Source organism: Humulus lupulus, chromosome 8 (assembly GCF_963169125.1).
Source record: "Humulus lupulus chromosome 8, drHumLupu1.1, whole genome shotgun sequence".
NCBI classification, from domain to species: domain Eukaryota; kingdom Viridiplantae; phylum Streptophyta; class Magnoliopsida; order Rosales; family Cannabaceae; genus Humulus; species Humulus lupulus.
The window spans coordinates 40,845,122-40,865,072 of record NC_084800.1 but is presented as its reverse complement, the minus strand read 5'-3'; the positions used below and the strand labels follow the sequence as shown (position 1 = coordinate 40,865,072).

At 37.5% G+C, this 19,951-nt stretch overlaps 1 long non-coding RNA gene across 1 annotated transcript; it reads right to left on the bottom strand.

Annotated features, from left to right (window-relative positions):
* Positions 1-6,392: 6,392 nt before the first annotated feature.
* LOC133793729 (uncharacterized) lies at positions 6,393-8,070 on the bottom strand. The gene is made up of 3 exons (XR_009874928.1): positions 7,798-8,070; positions 7,182-7,207; positions 6,393-7,106 (listed from the first exon to the last, which is right to left on the bottom strand). It is a non-coding gene; the product is annotated as an uncharacterized LOC133793729 (long non-coding RNA).
* Positions 8,071-19,951: the final 11,881 nt, after the last annotated feature.

Sequence of the window (19,951 nt, the reverse complement as noted above, 5' to 3'; positions counted from 1 at the left end):
AGAATAGGGGAAATAAGTTTTTGGACAAATGTTAACATTGTTCAAATTGATGATCACTACTATTCTACACTTTGGTTGTGTGAGATTTTGTGTTCATTCTTTTGTTCTTCTTGTTCTTATCTTATTTGTATTACTACTATTTTGAGTTTTTGATCTTCCTCTTTTACATCTTTCTATTTATTTGTATTTTGTACAATTGAGTTGTAACATTACACTTTTATCAAACTCCTTGTCCATTGTATTTTGGATAGAGTTGTATTTTTGTTTCTCTATTCCCATTGAATATAATAAATTCTCTAACAATTATGAGTATTCACATATAAATATTTACATACATACAAATGAATTGAATCAGTGATATTGAAGTATCCCAATTACTAAGCTCTCGTCGTAGAGTCGCCATGTTTGAAGCCTCCGTCGAAGCTCCCACCAGGGACGAACTTAGGAGTAGAGTTAAAGGGGGCCAAATTGATAAAAAAAACATTTTGGGACAGGAGAATTCATATATTAAAAAAATCCAAGGGTTATATTGCAAAGAAAATATAAAAAAAAATCACAAATTTTGGAAGGAGGGGCAGGCCCCCCTTTTCTTCTTATTGGGTTCATTCTTAGCTCTCACCGAAATTCTTGTCGAAGCTCCCGAAATTGTCGTTGGTTGCAACCATAGTTTATCTAAGATCGGCTTGTCACTGGAAGCCTTGATTATTCATTGCAAGTTGTAAATTTGAAAAGAAGCTTCTGAGAACACAATTTTGAAAACAAAAAACAGAAAACAAAACCAAACAAGCCCTTATTTTCTTCTTTTTTGTGTATTTGTCATTTTCTATAATTACAATCAGCAGTCACAGGTCATACAATTAAAAAAAATAGAATGACATAGTTGTAAATAAGCTAGAAAAATAAGCCTAATATTAAACTAGCTGACTTGTACTGGGGTGGGGACAAAGCTGGACACTAAACGCTTGGAAAAACAAGTCCTCTAGTTTTATATTCAGTTAGAAAACAAGAAAAGAGAAATGCAGTGTAACGCCCTACTTCCTTAGAGCCGTTACTAAGTGAGTTTTAAGACAAAACAGTGTGCAATGATCTCACTAACCGAAGTTTTGAAACGAAAGTGTGACTAATTAAAAGTTAAGGCTGTAACCTTTGAAAATGCGTTGTTTCAATAAAAACTTCTAGTAATAGACATTTGGGATCCCAAAATAAGGTTTGAAAACTATTTACAACTTGAAATAAGTTTACAGTTGATCAGTACTAAAATCATAGATTATTACAGCCATTTTCGAATAAACCCCCCCAACCAAAGCAGTCGGGCAGGCCAAACATGTACGCGTCGCTTCACGCTCTCTGTACTCATGGTTGGTTGACTCAGTCTTTGCCCTTACCTGCAACACGAAGCACCCGTGAGCCGAAGCCCAGCAAGAAAACTCATGCAGAACATAACATATGCAAATATACAGTTAATCATATCAGATAGTCCACAGATAAACAAGTCAACCATTAGACTAAGCAAACACGGCTATGCCGCCCCAGAAGCCTTACCGAAGCCTGGGGTATCGGTTCTCACCGTAAGGATAACACATATATCCACCGGGCCATGCCCTGACTATAGCATCCCATGTGCTAAGTGTTACTTCCGGCCCCGCTGCCGCACCCGGCCTACGCCGCTCTCGGCCCTTGCCGTTCATAATATTATAATCACACATATAGTATAACACAACAATAATCAAACGAATATTAATTCATTTAAGTCTGCATCCTAACATGTGATGCAATATAGAGCCGTGCCCTGCAATCATCTCATCATGCAACATGCAACATAGGGCCGTGCCCCGCAATCATACTATGGGCCCATGCCCTATCCTACGGGTGTTATAGTTTTCTTACCTTTAGCTTTCAAATGAGTTAGTTACGGGCGATACACCTTGAGCGCGATCCGATCCTCTAGCCCTAGCTTAACACCTAGTCACAACCATGAAGAAAGACACCGTTAACAACCTTAAATGAGCTTCCAAGCCAAGCTCTAGTACTCGGCATGTTGAACTTCACCAAATATGGTAAAAGACTCAACCCCGAGCACCCTAGGTTAAATTCCCAAGCCTAAAATCTCAAAATCCCAAAATCCCTTAAGCGTCGCGGCATAGGCCACCCATGCCGCGGCATGGCCCCCAAACAGAACCCCCAAAGGCCCAAAAACAGGTAAGGGCCGCGGCATTGCTTGGGCCATGCCGCGGCCCGCCCTTCTTCTTCAGCATGTAACTTCTTCGAAGGGCCGCGGCTCACCAAGAACCATGCCGCGGCCCGACCCTTCGAACCCAGAAAAAAACCACCATTTTACTCTCTAAACCTCACCTTAAACCATCCCAAACACATATCTCAACCCCAAAACATCATAACCCAACTAAATAACACAATCATACTCAAAATCCACCCATTTGATCTCAACTTAAGAAATCTAAACCCATAAACCAAAAACATAAACCAAAGCTTGAAAAGCTTAAACCATGCTTCAAATTTCACAAATCAAAACATAAATCAAACTTAATTATGCATAAATTCCTTACCTTAAGTAGAGAATCCAACCCTAAGCTTCCTTCATCCCCTAAGTCTCCAATTTCAGCTCCTCCACTCATCTTCTTCTTCTTCATGCCCTAGCTTTTCCTTCTCCTTTTTCTTCCCTTCAATTGATCAAAGCATCAAATGACCAAGCCCCAAACCGTGTACCCCTTAATACCCAGCTGCCATATATCAAATTCCTAGCCAAATGACCATTTTACCCCTCCTTGCCTATCCTTTCCTAACTAAACCTCAAGGGCACTTAAGTCTTTACACTTCTATTTCAATTCTATCACTTTCTATCTTAAAACTCGATACCCTCAGCAGTTACAAACGGTTACCCAGGTTACTCAATTACCAATAACTAACCACTCATTTTCAACTCAACTTAAAAGATTCCCGAAGTACCCCTAGGCTCCTCCCGAGCCGGGTACAACTTCCCGTTGTGACTCTTAAGTTAATTTGCTCTCTCTCGGACCGTCTCGGCACGTGTATCACAATAATAACACCACACTCACGTGGTACAATTCACAGAATACATTTATCACATATCAATACAGCTGTGCCCAATCATGGCCAAAATTACAATTATGCCCTTCAAACACAATCAGGGCCTACATGCATACTAATACACATAGTCATGTATCTCAGATAAATAAATAGTCAAATAACATGCTTTAAATCATAACCATGCATTTAACTAATAAAATCACACATAAATCCCGACATGCCCTCCTGGCACACCAATCAAGGCCCTTAAACCTTATTAGTGATTTTGGGTCGTTACATGTAGAGATAATATATGTGTATGAAAGCGTAATGCTCAACTCAATTAGGGCACTTTATTTATAATTTTTGTGTACAAATACAAGCTCAATAAACAATGAACATGTATACAAGAATATTTTAGTCCTCATGAAAAAATCATAGCAAACAATCAAAATACACAAAAAATATTCAGCACCAATGGTGGAAAGATGAATAATAGCTCTTGGACCACCATTTTGTTACAAATGGTAACAGGTAGATTTAATTTCTCAACATCTCCTCTCAAACACAGTGGGGAATGAACAACGCCGAGTTTGTCTATGAGAAATTGAAATCTTGTTGGTGTCAAGCTCTTCATGAGGCACTCCACAATTTGATCATGAGATGAGATGAGCCGAAATTCAAGATGCTTTTGCAGAACTTTATCTCGAACAAAGTGAATGTCGAGCTCAGTGTGTTTAGTATGGGCATGATACAATGGATTAGATGCAAGAGCCCTTGCATTGATGTTGTCGCACCAAGTGACAGGCGTGGTTGTGCATGGCAGGTTCAGTTTTTGAAGAAAACCTTATATCCATGATATTTCTGCTGCAACATGAGCTAAAGCCCTGTATTAAGATTTTGTACTAGACCTAGACACCACGACTTGCTTTTTGGCGGACCAAGAGACTAGTGTCTCGCCAAGATAAGCACAGTAGACACCTACAAATCTCCTATCTTGGGATCAACATGCCTAATCTGCGTTTGAGTGCTGAGTAAAATTAAGATGCTCACTATTTGTGACATGAACTCCACAACTTATTGTTCCCTTAAGGTACTTTAGTACACGCTTTTACAACACTCCAATGGATTGTGGTAGGAGCTTTTAGGAACTGACTTAACTTTTTGAAAACAAAGTTAATATGAGGTCGTGTATGAGTAAGGTATTGTAGTTCTCCAACTATACTGCGATATAAACTGGGTTCTTCAAGTGCTTTGTCATTAGTAATGGACAATGGTTTCCCCGTGGCTATTGAAGTGGGGCAAGGTTTGACATTAGTGATATTAGATCTTCAATATAAATAGATTGTGTCAGATATATACATGTATAACATCCTGAAACACTTCAATGCCAAGAAAATAATTCAAGTAGCCAAGGTCCTTTAAGGCAAAAATTGTATTCAACCGTGTGGTAAACTCTTCCAATTTTCGACCAAGATTCCTTGTAATGATTATGTCATCGACATAAATGAGGATGATTAAGATGATACCGCCTGCATTGTAATAGAAGAGAGAAGAGTCGATTCTTGAGTTGCTAAAGTTCCAGCTAAGAATGGTGCCTTTTAACTGGTCAAACTACGTACGAGGAGCCTGCTTGAGGCCATAGAGAGACTTGTGCAACTTGCATACATTTTGTGGTTGGCCTTTGACTTCAAACCCGGGAGGTTGACTCATAAAAACATCTTCATCGAGCTTTCCATTAAGGAAGTCATTATTGATGTCAAGTTGACGAATACTCCACCCCTTGGAAACTGCAATTGTGAGTATAATACAAACAGTGGAAGCTTTAATCACTGGACTAAATGTCTCTTTGAAATCGATGTCAAGTCTTTGATGAAATCCTTTGGCGACAAGTCTCGTTTAATAGCATTGGAAAGAACCATCAGCATTCCGCTTGATTTTGAACACCCACTTCCATCCCATGATGTTCATATAAGGTGCATGAGGGACAAGAGTCCAAGTGCCATTCTTGGGTAAAGCTGAGTACTCCTCTGACATAGTTTGCTTCCAACTTTTGTGAGCAAGAGCTTCTGGTATAGATTCTAGTTCATCTGAGATGGGATGCCAATGAGAATGACTAAGGTACACCTTGGGCTTAAAAATGCCAGCCTTGGACTGTGTGATCATTGGTTGTGAAGGCGCACCAATAGGTGGAATTTGAGGCTCTTGCGACATGGTAGGACTAGAAGATATCTTGGCATGAATATCATGAGAGGTCATAGACTCACAATCTGCAGGATTCTTGTTAGGAAACTTGATCTTAGAACCAATGTGATCATTGAGAGAATTTATTGGATGGTTGTTTGGAGATGAAGCATGTGAAGAGGGTACATCAGCGGTTGCTTGGGGATGGAAGCCATCAACGTGAGTTTCAGATTGAGATGAACGTGTAGTGGGCTGAGAAGAAAAGAACATGGCTGACCAAGATGGAACCTCAACCATAACTGACTTTTCAGATTGATGTGTGTTCAGAAAGCCCTTTTTAAATGGAAACTCAAGCTCATTGAATACTACATTCCGAGAGATGTATATACGACATGTTGAACTAAGACACGTGTACCCCTTGTGAGCTTCACTATAGCCTAGGTTGACACACTTGACAGAGTGATAAGAGAACTTGTGAGATTGGCAAGGTCGAATACACGGAAAACACGCGGAACTGAAAGTCTTAAGGAACTTGTAATTAGGAATTTTAGAATGAATGAGCTGAAATGGTGACTTATCATTGAGAATTGGTGATGAAAGTCTATTAATGAGATAGACTGAGGCGACAAATGCATCCCACCCGTATTTTAAGGGCATGGTCATTTCAGCAAGAAGTGTAAGACCCATCTCCATGATGTGTTGATGTTTTTGTTCTGATTTTCCGTTTTGAGCAGACGTGTGAGGGCATGAATGTTGGAACACAATGCCATCTTCAGTTACTAGATGCCTAAGGGCTTGGTATTCCCCTCCCCAATCGGTTTGTAGTGTTTTAATCTTTCTCAAAATGATTTTCAAGAAGAAGTTTGAAACTGAATAAAGGCTTGCAAGGCTTCAAACTTGGCTTTAAGTGGATATATCCACATGTACCGACTGTAGTCATCAACGAAATAAATGTAGAACCTAAAATTAGTGTTGGACATAACAGGAGCAGGACCGCAAAGATTAGTATGGATTAAATCAAGAGGATATTGTGCTGGGTTGATGGAATGTTTAAAATGTAAGGCATGAGACTTTCCAAATTGACAAGCACCACAAAAGGTTTCATTATCATTGCTCAACACTTTTACATTTGAAAGACTCAAAACTTGACTCAAGACACAACTTTAGTGATGCACACGGGGCGGAAAATTAGCGGGAAGTGCACCCCCTGTCCCCGTCCCCATTTATATTTCTAATCCCCATCCCTGCTTATTCCCCGTCGGGGATGGGGTGGGAATCCCCACGGGGAACCCATTTATTTAAAAAATAAATTTTAAATATTTCAAAATAAAAATCGTAAATTATATGTAAATTAAAATATTGCATAATATTTATTATTTAAAATATTAAACACTATCCTAAATAAAATTTAAAATATTAAAAAAGTTACTACTATACTACAAAAACACATAAAGAAATATATAAAATACATATAAAATATTACAAAAGTATATAAAAATTTAAACGAGCCCCGTCAAGGCGGGGAGTGCTACCCTCGTCCCCACCCCATTTAACATTCGGGGATTGAAAGTTATTCCCGTCCCGTTCCCTATTTAGACTGAACTAGGTAGGTTTCACCTTGGAGCCAGTGAGGAATCTGTCAAGTCAATGGCCACGAATGATTGCAGAAACCATCGTCTTCCAAAGCGTAAAGTTGTTTTTGTCTAATTTGAGGGCAAAGGGTTGGCTGAGTGTGCTGCCAAATTCAAGAACTTGGCGGAGGCGTGGCAAGAGTGGACGATGCAGGGGAGGCTGAGACATTACTGGTCGTAGGTCCCGTCGGAGACGCAGGAGGAGTGTGGTCACCACCATCCTACATGGGCAATGGCCGCCTAGAGCTAGTGATACCAAGTTAGAAAACAAGAAAAGAGAGATGTAGAGATAATATATGTGTATGAAAGTGTAATGCTCACCTCAACTGTAACTGGTGCAGAGGGCTCTGTTTATAATATTTGTGTACAAATACAAGTTCAATCAACAATGGACACATATACAAGAATATTTTAGTAATCATGATAAAATCATAACAAACAATGAAAATACACAGAATATTCAGCAGCAGTAAAGGTGGAAAGATGAATAACAACTCTGGACCACCATACTAGTACAAATGGTAACGGGCAGATTTCATATTTCTCAACATATTCTACCTATATTTTGCAGAAATATGAGAACATAATTACACCACAATAGCATTAAATACATAAAACAAGCTTGCTCGACCCTGTTCATACCAAAGCCAAAAATCCATACCAAAGAAAGATTGCTCCATTTTTTTTTTGAAGGCTTTAATACATTTTTATTCTTGCTTTTGGGGTATAATACCCTGCCTGCTGGGCTGGCTAGTTGATGTACAAGGATAGCTACTTTCATGATCAAGATTTTTCTTATTGAAAAAATAGCCCCATAAAAATGGGAATTACAAACTAGAAGAGTAGAAGCTACTAATATTAGCATTCAGTTCTAATTATTAGAATGTGAATATATATACATGGAGAATCTTAGTTTGATGTTGATAATTAATCTCACCAGCGTTACGCTGAGCTATTTAATTGATGTTTTTTCACTGCCAGTGCATAAACGAAGTAGAATAGGGAAGATACGAAGAGACAGATAAAGAAGGAATGCCTCTAATGATCCGGCAAATGGCGCCGCCCAGCACTTCCACCATCTCACCGGCGAATGTCATCAGCGACGGTCGCAACCACACCGCCCAAAGCCCTACCACCGCCATTGCTACGTCTATTCCAAATAACCCCATTTTTTCCCCTAAGAGTTACCTTTTGCATTGGAAATATTGTATTAGATATTGATGAAGAATTGAAGATGTTATTATAAGGGGTGATTTTAGGATGTTGTAGGTTGAAAATGTCACCCCTGGCTGGCGGCGTCTAGCAGCAGTTACAACCACCATTCAATTCCAACCTAACATTCTTGATAAAAGTGATGAAAAAGTATACTATCAAAATTGTTATAGCTAAACTAAGCTATATTAATTCGAAGGAACCGTATAATTACACATTTATTATTTAAATGCGAAAAGTATGAAATGTTGAATTTTTCCTATCATTGCAAGAAAAAACATTTTTCGCATGCCTTTCTATATCCGCATAGAATGTTGTTTCTCTTTCTGTGGATCTGGACTTTTTGTCTTTTAGTTTTTGTGTTTTGTGTATTTTGATATCTATGTTAATGTGTTTGCCTTTTGGCTTTGTAATAATGGTGTGAATTACCTGTCCATTTTGGATCTAGGCATGTTGCCCATCTCTATGTGATCTTTCTCTTGTTTTAGATATATTCGGGTGGTATCGCTGATTCGATTGTACATTATTTGTGTCATCTTTTTTTGTGAAGTTTGTGCAATTTTTTAAACTTTATTTGACTTGTAGAAGTTCATTCTTTTCGGCTATTAAAATTTATTTTATTCCCTTTTAAAAAAATGTTGTTAGTGTTGAGTATTGATCACACGTAATTCTTTATCAACATTTTGAAAGCATCGGAGTTTACTAGCAAAAAAAAAAAAAGGCAACATCAGTCAAGCTAGACGCGTAAATAATTAAAATATATACGGATTCTATTTTGGCCTTGCTGATGATTTTTAGTTAAAACAAATTTTGGAAAATATTACTCACTCTTGCAGGCATTGGTATTTTTTTTAGAATTTTTTTTAATTAAAAAAATACTATAAACATCACCGTGCATTTTTTATTTTTATTTTCCTGAGACCAATTTTTTTTCTTTCCTCTAACATGGCATTTCTCACCTCTTCTTTCTTCTCCTCCACTAGCTACTCGAGTTATCTTTGTCTCCTCTGCTTTGTTATTGTTGGTTTCCCCTTCCACTAGTCGTCGTCACTCTCTTCCTCTCCGACTACTGGTCTCAAGGCGTTCGTTACCTCTTATGTGGGAATTAATTTAGATTATATATCTTGAAGATTGTGTTTTAGTTTTTCATTTTTTATCTTTTGTTTAAGCTTATATTTTTTATTGAATTTTCTTATGTTGGAAATTACAGTTGTTGAACATGTTTGTGTGTGTGTTTTCTTGGTGATTCTTGATCAGTTTTGCTATTTAATTTTTAGAATTTTTTATTGGTTGATTTACTTCATTTTAGAATTGAGGACGAATTAATAAATCTAATAGTACAATACTTATTATAATGATATTAGCTTAAAACGCTCGTCAAGTATAAAATAATACATAGTCAAATACATACTTCAAGAGAGAGAATAACACTGCAGAAAAAATAATAATAACATGTGTGAGATATAAGAATGTCCCACTTTGAAAAATTGTGGACATATTAATACACTTATAAATATTATGGATCAATCTATTAGCTGTGAATTAGTTTTGAGTTAGAATCTTATAAATGTTAATAATACTGGAAAAGAAAAGAGATTTGATATTGAAATGACACATAGTTATAAATAGCATTTTTAATGGAGTATTAAATTGGTGATTCATTGCTAAAATATAATTTATTTTACAAAAAAATTGTTCTAATGGTGTGCCAAAAATTGTGTCAAATTTGACACATATTAAAATTTGTGTCAAGTTTGACACACAATACAACATGATGCATATTTTATAACTGTTACATTTTTTATTTATTTTTATGTCATTTTTATTATTTTAGTATTATTTTTAATAATCACCATTAAATACTAGACTTTTTACATCATTATTTTATTATTATCTTTAACTATCAATAATAAAATTTTAAAAAATTATTACGTTATGTATATTTTTAATAAATATTAATTGAACATTAATGAAAGATTGATTTTTGCATCAACTTTTATAATTGTGCATTGAAGCATAGTACTAAAAATTATGTCAAATATACCACATATTAATTTTTTATGTCAAATATAGCATAGTATTTTAATCACCCATTAGAGATAATCTAAATTATCATATTCATTGCAAGTAGTCTTAACTATGGAATTATCCCATAAATAGTAACATGGTATTTGAGTCTAATAGCTAAGCAAGTAGCAAGTACAAGTATCATGCAAAATAAGATAGTTTATATATATATATATATATATATAAAAGAGTTCACATTAAATAGAAGTGATAAATACAAATACATTTATAAAACCATATGTTAAGATCCCTGTCAAATATTGCTGTACTAAATTGTGTCCATCTAATAAGAATTTGACAGCACGTTTAAATATATATATATATATATATATAATATGCTAATTCAAGCCTCCCGTTTATTAACGTATTGTAATCACTTAATTTTTTTTTCTAAAAAAAATATATGCTAATTCAAGACTCCCGTTTATTAGGGGTATATTTATTATTTTGGCTCGTTGAGAGCATAAATGTGATATATGTGTATTGTGATTAATATTACGAGGGTGTGGTGATATATTTGTTATGTGCGATCCGAGACGGTCCTAGGGAGCATATTAGCTAAATAGTGACAATAGAGTCGAATTAATACCCGACTCAGGAAGAGCCTACGGATATTTTGGGAACACAGTTGATGTTTGAGATTTACCGAGTAACGGGTAGTGAGTTAATGTTTGTTTAAGTGTGTCGGAGATTAAATGGGGATTTAGCGGGAGGTGGCAATTGACGGGAATGCCCTTGGTGACATTAAAGGATTGAGGATAGACATAGGGGCGTTTTGGTCATTAGGCAGCTAGGATAGACTCAACCAGCAACACACTTGAATGTTTTGGACCCTTCTCAGCCTTGCCACACTCTCACTCTCTTGGTTCTCTCTCTCCCTCTCTTTGTGACTTAGAAAACTTTGGGCAGAATTGAAGGGAAGCTCAGGATTAGAGCCTCGAAGCTTGGGAATTTGCAGGTATAAGTGCAGCAGAGCTAGCCTAGGTCGGATTCTCAGTAAGGTAAGTATTCAAATTGACTTCTTTCTGTATAATTCTGCTGTGAATTGGAAGTTTGCATGAGATTTGAGCTTTAGCTTGATGTTTAAGTGTTGGTGAAGATATGAAATTTTTTATGGGATGGTTGTGATGTTTAAGCTGTGTAAATGAGGATTACAGGCTAAATTCTAAGTTTAGATGTTGGTTGGAGTGTGAGTTAAAGGTTTAGGCTCGGGGAAAAACGCAGAAAAGTGGTGAGAATGTTGGGTTTTAAGGCTCGAGTCATGGCCCTATTCATTAGACGTCGCGACCCGTTTGAACATTTAGGCCTGGGGGCCTCGGAAACTTGCCTAGGCACCGCGGTGAAAGGTATAGCGCACAGCAACCCATGTCCTTTAGTAGAAAGAGCTCTGCTCTCTAACTTGTAGCGGGCTGCGACTCAAAATGGAAAAAATAAATAAATGAAGGTTTAAAGATCGGGAACCCAAATGTTAAGGCCCGGGAAGGATTTTACTACCCGTTTTAGTAGAATTCAAGGTCTCAGAGGCTAGATTAATATTCCGAAGTTCTTATTTGGTTTAGGGCTTGACGGATGGTTATTATGGATGCGTTGTGACTAGGTTTTTTTTCAAAGCTCGGACTAGGGGATCGTGCTCGGGATCGCGATAATCAATCAACTCGGGACACATGTGAGAAAATTGTTGTACCTGTAGAGCACGACATGGCCCTATTGTTTGAGTTTCAGGGCATGGCCCTATTGTTTATGTAACACCCTGGATTTCCAAGACCGCTACACTGTGTACTTATAAAGGTGCAGGACTTGCTAATCAAGTCATTTAGTGAAAAACGTGATACAGAAACCACTAATGAACTAGGGTTAAAAGGTTTTGGTCTCAAAAGGGTACACTTCATATGACTAAACATTTTTACACATGGGATCCCAAAAAGGAATAGCGTTCAAAAGTCTGTTTACAAAATTTCCGAAGTCTAAACAACCATTAGCCACTCTAAGGCAAAAATAGACGTTTTGTGTTCTCCTGTTCCTGTCTCCCTCTCAACCGTGGCGGCTAAGCAGCTAATCATGTACATTCTGCTCTCAGAGCTCTCCGAATCAGGGCTGATCAAGCTTGCCCTTGCCTTTACCTGCACCACGAAGCACTCGTGAGCCAAGGCCTAGCAAAAAAAACATATCATATTACATAACAAGCAATAATAACACTTGGATAACCCTTTAAGCATGTTCATACACTTAACATACCACAGTAACCACAACCAATAAATCAGCTAATCATCACCCAGCTATACAACATAACAATCCACCAATCAATAGTAACAAACAAATCACATAATAATCAGGGTCGACACCTTAGGTCGCACCCTATGTTTACCTCACTAACTCCGACCTGCTTAAACCGAGCTCAGTGCATAGTAAGCTATCCTCAGCTACCAGTGGCCGAGTCGTGCCCTGTGTGTTAGTGTAAACTTTGGTAGTCTTCGGCCGTTGGTTTACTGTTCACATGGCATAATACCATCATTTACAAAGCATACAGAACAGGGAACCCTTAGTCCCATTATAAATCCACAACTGGGTGCAGTTTTCTTACCTTTAGTTCCCAAGTGCACTGACTATGAGCGATGCCTCTTGAGCACGATCTGATCCCCGAGCCCTAGCTTAGTACCTTCTTTGATGAACCAACTTCCTTAACAATTTCTGAGCTAAAACCCAAGCTTTCAAGCCTCAATTCTGCCCTTAGTTCTTGACTGAATCCTTAGCTGAACACTGGACTAATCCTTCCAAACTCCAACCCAATCCACTGAATTCCTAGCTAAAATCCTTAAGTTCTAGTAGTTTTCCTTTGAGAGAGAAAGGGAGAAAGAGGGAGGGTCGGTTCCTTATGTTCTACTATATTCTGAGTCTTTTTTTACTTAGTCCATCCTTAGGTAATTAGGTTAATCCCAAGGCTCGGGGTGCCGGAAACATCCCCAATGGTAAAATCCCCCAGTATTCCTGCCTAGACTTCCTAACCTCAAATATATCTCCAATTATTTATTTCCCTAACCCAATAACCTAAATAATCATCCAATACTTAAAATACCCCTTGACTTGCCTGAAGTCAAGTACTAAGCCCCGTTGTGACTTTCCCGCTAGCTAGCTCCCTAGGATCGCCTCAAGTCGCATGCTGCAGATTTACCCACATAATAATGTGGTTCTCACAACTATAGCATATATTCACATTTATATTCATATAAACATATTAGCATGCTTATCATACAATCATGCATTAAATCAATAAATTCACACATAAACCAATTATGCTCTTCCGACACACTAATCAAGGCCCTTAAGCCATATTAGTGATTTTGGGTTGTTACAGTTTATGTTTAATATATGTGTGAATATTTGTGAATGTTATGATGTGTTAAGCATGCTTATGAATGAACGGTGAAGGCTGGGAACGACGAAGGCCGCGATCGACAGGAAGCCAGGTACGGCAAGGGGCCGGGATCGGTGTTAAGCACGCTGAGTGCAGGTCGCTAGGGCGAGACCCTCCAAGGGTGTTGTATCCACATGCTCGGTGAAGACCGCGAACCCAGGGCCTGGTAAAGCACCTGGGTCAGCGTAGGTCGCTATGTGTTTAGTCTGTCGACTGTTTGTGTTATTATTATTGGATTGGATTATGCTTTGTTCGCATTAAGTTTTCTAGTTAGGCTTCGGCTCACGGGTGCTCTATAGTTCAGGTAATTGCAAAGGAAAGGTTGACCAACCATGAGTACGGAGAGCGTGGAGCGATGGGTACATATTCGACCTACCTGGCTGCCACGACTAGGGTTATTTTGGGAAATGTACTGTAATGGTTTGTTTTGTCGCCTAGGTCGACCGTATTTATATTTTGAGTTGTAATACATTTTCTAAACAGTATTTTTGAGATCCAAACTGTATAACTTCTTATGATTACAATGTATGTCCAAATCTTTATAATTAATGTCGTTAAACAAGTTTTGTTCCATTTTAGTCACACTTTTAACTTAAAACCTCAGTTAGCGAGATACTGACACATTTATAACTCACATGGTAACGACTCTAAGGTAGTAGGGCGTTACACTTTTTTCTCATCACTTTTTCTCTTATTTTTTCTCTTCTCACTTTCTCTTTCCTCAAATTTTCTCTCCTTACTTTTCATAATTTTTTTCTTTCACATTACCTTATTTCGTTATTTAATACAAACTTTTAAAAGATTTTTTCTTTGTAAATATGTTTATTAATTTTTTATTTAAGATTTAAAAAAAGATAAAACAAAAAAATAATTTTAGAAAACGTTAACCAAACACCATTTGTTTTTTTTTTAAATTACAAAAAAATGTTTTATGTTCTCATTTCTATTAACACAACTTTTAAAACAAAAAAACAAAAATTAATATCAATATATATGAATATATGCCTGAAGATATATGTTAATTTATTATTTTGTTTTGTATAATTTTTTTTTGAGGAAGATGACATCAACAAGGAAAAAAGTTGGAGAAGATGGTTCGATTATAGGGGGAAAATATAATTAATCGGTAATAATGGCGAGAAGCTTTACAATCGTTAATAACGACAACAAAAAATTATTGGATTGACATAATTTGAGACAACATTATTTGACAGGTGATCTTAATTTGTTACCTTACTTTTATCAATTAATTTTTTTTATTATTTTTTAGATGAATTTTAATTTTGAATTTAAACTCATAAATTATGAGATACAAACTAATTTCATTATTGAATGCATAGTAATAAGTATATAGTATATGGTAACAAATGGACAAATTAAGCAAATTTAAATAAAGTTATCTTGCATAATTTGAAGTAACAGAGTGATAGTAGTGATACTAATGGAGATTTAATAATATACATATCATTTTTATTAGCTGCTTTGCCAGGGATGATAGGTAGTAGTACAAAATGCATTATTTTATAAAATAATGATTCATGGGTATTCATGCTGATCAAATGCTTTCCAAAAACAAACCCTCGTGATGGTTATGTCCGCTAGCATTAGTGTCAGTAAACCATGCGGCAGAAAGTTTTGCGATATGTTGGAGTGTGGCATTGTCCACATTATATAGCTCAAATCTAGTTTCGTAACCATCAGCCCACTCAAAGTTATCCATCAACGACCACAATCGAGTCATTAACATATATACTCACATTAGCACCCTTTCTAATAAAGTATAAACACCATCATATAAATATATTAAAATTTACCCATATTTTTGTAATTTAAAAAAAGTTTGAAAAATACAAAAATATTGATAATAGTTTGTAACATTTATTATGTTATTGCTTCTTACAATTTTCTATTTAGTTTGTAATTATTGTTTACAAAATTATAATATATAATTATAAACTTGTAAATTTTAGTTATAAATTTGTAAACTTTCCTCACAAAAAAATAGTATTGTTACAAATTTATTTCCAAAAATAAAAAATTTCTGTATTTATCATTGTGCCCCGTACCTTTTGTAACTTTTTCCAAATTCCATACTTTGTATTTTTTCTAAATGTTTATGTGTTTTTGTAACTTCCCATAAGTATGTATACACACATTATAAGAATATGTAGTGATGCTAATAATAATGGTAATATGTGCTTGTATAACTTTGATTCGATCGTTACCTTATTGCTCGGGCTAAAACAATAGGATATTCTTTATGAAATTTGATGCGATTGAGATCTTGGAGCTCTTCTTGTTTATTCTCCTGTAGTGGCGAATCATATCCTAAAGAAATTTATAATTTTCTAGAATATTCATTATAAAAAAAATCCACAATCATATTGTGTATCCTACGAAGCCTCTGCAAATACAATTATAGTTATATGTGGTGTGTAAATTTGTACTGACCATTCTCAGTAACGAACATCATCAAGTTATTATATATGTGTTTAATGTATTCAATCATCTCCTCCATGCCTCTTGGAACTACAAAGAAGGCTGGCTTTCTGGTCTATAGAACAGCAAATTATGACCCAAATTAGAAAACTGCTGAAGAAAATAGCAATATAATTAATGAGAAAAATAAATAAATGAAAAAAAAAACTAACTAAAAGTATATATGTTAATGACTCGATTGTGGTTTTGAATGACTCGATTGTGGTTTTGATTTAGAGCAGGGCCGCCTTTGACAATTTAGAGTAAGTCCTGCAAGAATTGAATTTACTGGACCTATAAATATTGGGAAATTTGGATAATTATGCAATAAATGAGGTCTAATATCAAAATTATATTACCCACTATTGATTTGTCAAATTGGTCCTATTGTTTTCCTTAGTTCCCGAAATACCCCTGACATTTGTTTCCACTCTTTCTCTCTCTTCTCTCGGTCTCTCTGTATTCTCTCCCTAAGTCTTGGTCTCAAAACCAAAACCCCAAATCTCTTCTCTAATCTCTCGGTCTTAAACAAGAATCCAAAAAAAAACCCCAAATCTTCCCTTGGCAGTGCTCGGATCCTTGTCGTGGTCGTTGGTACGACATAGGGGACGAACGGAGAGGCGACAACGTTGAAGGGGACGACCGAAAGCTCGAAGAAACCACCCAGAAGAAAACAAAGGTGAGTCCTCGATCCATTTCTGGGTTTGTTTGTCTACGCCTGTTTATCCTGTGATTTTTTGTTCATAGGTTAGATCGGGTTGTTCATAGGAAAATCAGGGCTTTTTTTTCTTCAAATTTTTGCCTTCACCTCGATAGACATCGATGGTGCTCGATTGACCTCGAAAGGATATAAGGGATGTCACCTCAACATGCCTCGATAGACCTCGAAAGAAATCGATAGGCTTATTTAGGTGTAGAATCTGACTGGCCTCGATGGGCCTCGACAGGCCTCGATATTGTAACGCCCTGGTTACCCCAGAACAGTTACGGTGAACCGGAAATTTGACCCGCTACCCGAGTCCTTTGGTTAAAAACGTGATCTAAGTGTTATTATCAGGTTAAGGTGAAAAACCAGCAAAAAGGAAAGGGTACATTTCATTAAGTAAATAAACTGCTCATGAGCCTTTTTAAAATGTTTACAAGTGGTTCGTAATACAAAAGAGTCGCTACAGTTCCAAATTTACAATCCCCGCCGGCCTAAGCGGCAAAAATAGGGTAAACCCCTAGTCCCTCTGAGAACTCCTTGACCGTGGCAGTCAAGCGGCCCTGTATGTACATTACATCGCCCAAGCTCTCCACTCAAGGCTGGCCAAGCTTTCCCTTTCCTTTACCTGCACCACATAGCACCCATGAGCCAAGGCCCAGCAAGAAAACATAATAAAACATGATATAATATCAACAACTATCGTAATAACCATTCAGGACTATCAGTCCCACAAATAGGTGACAATAGCCAAAAGTCACAGTAGTGAGCATCGCTCCCTCAAGCCATGTGACGATAGGGTCACCAGGGCTTAACTGATAGGTGATTCCTTCATAAGCTTATTCAGGACAGGTGCATGGTGATTGGTCACCAACATAACCTTCCTCACGACTCTGGAGTCGAAACTATGGACAACGTCCCTCAGCCATGTGACGAACAGTCACCGGGGTCATATACCTTGGCTATATTCATCTGGTTGTAAGCCAGTCAAGCGCTTATAAGTTCCTCGACCCTAGGGTCGGTCTGGCATTAATGCTTTAGAGCCATTCAATGCATGATTCTCGACTTTAGAGTCGGTCCCTGACTAGTCAGTGTCTCAAACAGGTAACAACGTTCAACAGCATTTAATATGCAATCCACGTCCACATATATCAACCAACATGCCTCAAGTATCAAACCACGCATGTCATATACCTATACAGGGTGCAACTGTATTCAAACACTGTTTTCTTACCTCAAGTTCGAGTGAGAAGTATGATAAAGACGACCCCTGAGAACGATCGACCTTTTAGTTCCTTAGCGGTTACCTAATCACAACCAATTATAACCTCCATTAATGAGAATCCACAATGATAGGGTCTTAACCTAAGCACCACCCTCGGGACCTCGAAACATGCCCACACGGTGAGTAGATTTGATCCCGGGCCTTAAGGATTGAAACCCCAAGTCAAAAACCCTTAAAAACACTCAAAACGGGGTTTGGAAGGAACAGGGTAGCGCTACAGCGCTCAACCCCTAGCGCCACAGCGCTATACTCAGAACCGCCTAAGCACCAGAAAGCCTCCTGAGGAGCGCTATAGCGCCCTAGGGTGGGCGCTGTAGCGCTACCTCCAGGCCCAAACACCCCTGAACCGACCTTCTTCATCTCCTTCGATTCTAACTCGATCTCCAATCTTCCAAAGCCTATTCTTGATGCCAAATAAACCCAAAAACCATCCTAACACACCCCAAACACCACAAGCATGGGAACCCTAGCCAAAACTCCCAACAAAAACCATGAATTCATCCTAGTAAACTCAGCTGTAAAACAAAACCAAAACAGAGCAAACCAGAGAAACTATGGTTAAAAACTTACCCAAAGCTTGGCTTATGAGGGTCTTCAATGGTGGAACACACTCCTAAACTTCCAAGGCTTGCTTCCCAAGCTAGAATCCTCAAAGTTGGCTCAAAAACCACAAAGAAAAATGAAGAAAAGAAGGTACGGGAGAACTCCTTTTTGCATACTCTGTTTTCACTACTTTCTTCAGCCAACAAGTGATATATCTATCCTAGGGGTGAAATGTCCATTTTACCCCTAGGTCAATTAATACTTCCTAAAGGCTCCTAAGGGTATTTTTGGAACTTCCTTCCCATCTCGTTAATCATAATTAACGCTCTCCAATTCCCGCTATTCTCAACATTCTCAAACACCAATAATTCACATCCCGTTACCCTTTGCCTCCCGGTAACGCTCTAATCATCAAAATCACCCCGAGACTCAATCCAAGTCCCGACACTTAAACCTGTTGTGACTAAACCACTAATCAATAATCTACGATCGTCTCATGTCGAATAGCTCGAACAAACCCACATCATAATGTGGTCTCAACACATAACATCGATATGCATACAATTAACATTATATTATAATATAATTCTCATAAACATGCATAAACACATTTAATGGCATAACTAAACAATTATGGCCCTCCCGGCCTACAAATCCGGCAGTTAAACCACATTAGGGAATCCGGGGTATTACAGATATAAAGTGAACAATTTTGAAATTTGTAGGATTTTGAGTGTCTCGATAGGCCTCAATAGACCTCGATAGAAATCGATATACTTATTTATATATAGAATTTGAATGTGCCTCGATAAACCTCGACCGATCACGATGGAACCCGATTGTACATAAATGTACAAGTTACCTCGACTGGCCTCGATGGGCTACGACAGGCCTCGTTGATTGCTTTATATAATTGTACCTCGATATACCTCGACATGCCTCGACGTGCCTTGATAAAAATAGTTTTGCTTTGAACATGTATTGCCTCGACAAGCCTCGATAGGCCTCAATGGTTACCAAATTTCTTTAAAATGTTATTAATAGTTTTTTTTCAGATGTTTGATCTTATTGTGCCGTTGGAGAAGCACTTTCATGCTCATATTACTTATAGGGGTAGTGCCTACTTGGATACCCTTATAGAGCAGTTTCAGATGCATGAGTTAATTGAACTGGCAAAGGCATGCCCATTGGGGTAGTTCTTTAATGCCAAGTCTTTTAGTTTTCTGGGGTTCTACTGCACCAGTTGATATTGCGTAAGGTGGAAAAAAAGAAGCTTGAAGATTGTCAGTTCTACGTGGGCAACAATCTATGTAGATTCATTGTTGTGGAGTTTTCCCTGGTTACCGGCCTGAATTTTGGAAAGACTCCGTCCCCAGATGAGTTGAAAGAGC